The sequence below is a fragment of the Mustela putorius genome, unplaced genomic scaffold, assembly GCF_011764305.1.
Source record: "Mustela putorius furo isolate JIRA1106 unplaced genomic scaffold, ASM1176430v1.1 tig00000854_pilon_pilon_pilon, whole genome shotgun sequence".
Classification (NCBI taxonomy): Eukaryota; Metazoa; Chordata; class Mammalia; order Carnivora; family Mustelidae; genus Mustela; species Mustela putorius.
This window is the reverse complement of record NW_025421496.1, coordinates 1,426,585-1,428,792: the sequence shown is the minus strand read 5'-3', so window position 1 is coordinate 1,428,792 and position 2,208 is coordinate 1,426,585.

The following is a 2,208-nucleotide window of genomic DNA, read 5'->3' as shown; positions in this document are numbered from 1 at the left end:
CCATTTGCGACAACATGGATGAACCTAGAGGTCACTATGCTAAGTGAATTAAATCAGAGAAAGACAAATACTGCATGGTATCACCTGTATGTGCAATAAAAAACAAAAAATGTTGAACTCCTAGAAAAAGAGTAGAATGGTGATTGCCAGGAGCTGAGAAGTTGAGGAAATAAGGAGAGGTTGGTAAAAGCTTATAAAACTTTTCGTTTTAAGAGGAACAAGGTCTGAGGATAACAACACTATAGTGTATGACAGAAATTTGCTGAGACAGTGGGACTTAAGTGTTCTCACTACTCCCCCCAAAATATATACTGGAGGTGATGGATATAGTCATTAGCTTGATGGGGGGAGTCCTTCCATAATATATGCATCTATCAAATCATTACATTATATATTTTAAACATCTAAGAATTCTTTTTGTCAGTTACACTTCAAGCTGAAAACAAGAAAAAGAAAGTGAGAAACATATTATAAAACCACAGGAACAAGGTAGTAGAACAAAATTAAGATAACAGGCATTGGAATCTGACTCCAGCCATTAGCTGTGTGATCTCCAGCTAGTTGCTGCCTCTCTATGCCTGTTTCCTTATCTGGTAAATGAACATGAACCCAATAACTATCTCATTGGGCTTTTTGAAGATTAAGTGAGATAATACAAAGTGCTCAAGTATCCTTGAGTATTTCATATCTGGGAAATACTCAACATATGTTCATTATTATTAATCACCTATATTATATTGAACATATTTGTTACAAAAATATTGTTTCTAAGAGATACCATTATGGGGTTTATTTTCCTCTTTTTACCTTGTTATATTTTCCAAATTGAAATCAGAAGTATATACTTTTATGAATTAAAAAGAAATATATGCAGAAACATCTGGAAAGGGCTTCCAGTGTCTTGCCCACAACAGTTCATCCAGACCCTTGCTCTAATGGCACAATGGGTTGTCCTAGGCAGCTAATGCCAAATAAGTAATTTACATCCAAGACTGGTGAGAACTGCCTGTCGATCCTTTACTGTTGAGTTTCCTTAGGGCAGTGCCTCACCCAAATCCCCCTCTGTGACCATCAGCAGTTTCTTCCTCAGGTCCCTCTCACTGGAATAATTTCCCCTCAGCTACCAGCCTGGTGGCCACCTTGCCAAGGGCAGAGATCACACCCTCAGTAAATGTTGGTGGGTTGAATGAATCTAATATGATATCCTAAAGATTAAAAACATTCTATAAAGTCAGCACCTTATTGTTTTACACAAAGTATCCAGTTTTCAGAAAAAAAAAATTCTCACTTTTTTTTTTCAAAATGTTTTCTTTCTTTTTTTTATTTTTTAAGATTTTATTTACTTATTTGACAGAGAGAGAGATCACGTAGGGAGAGCAACAGGCAGAGAGAGAGGGGAAGCAGGCTCCCTGCCGAGCAGAGAGCCCTATGCAGGGCTCCATCCCAGGACTCCGAGATCATTACCTGAGTTATGCAGAGCCTTAACCCACTGAGCCACCCAGGTGCCCCTCTCACTTTTATATACATCACCACTCCAATTAAGCATTCTCAAGGCTTTCACTACATTAGGTCCTTAAGGTAGATTTTCCAACGCTGATAGAAGAGTCATATAACTCAGATTAAATTATGACTTTCACTTAGTCATAATTTAATCTGAGTTATATGACTCTTCTATCAGCGTTGGAAAACTTTTTTGGAAAAAAAAGTTTTTTTTGGAAAAAAAGTTTGGGAAAAAAAAGGCTTGGAAAAGCACCTTTTTCAAGTACTCAGTTCACATTTAGTTGTATTGTAATATTCAGCTTCAAAAGGTGGCTTTGGGAGCAAAGACTAATACAAAAACAGCCACCTCAAAACAGTATGTCTTGTGTTTTATTGTCATTTTAGTTCTAATCCTTACCCCCAAAGCTTCTAAGATGGGAGACTCCCAGTCTTCAGAGAACATGAATACACTAGATTAGCAGTTCTCAAAGTGTGGTCTCCAGACCTGCAGCCCCACGATCAAATGGGAATTTAGAGAAATACAAGTTCGCGGGTCCCACCCTGATCTACTGCCTCAAAAACTCAGAAATTTGAATCTGTCCCTCATGGTGATTTGGATGCAGACTCAAGTTTGAGAACAACTTTTCTAGACACATGAACCCAACTAACAAGTATTTAGTTGTTTAAATGCCAGGACAAAATATGAAGCTAAAGCTTTGGTTGCCTGGA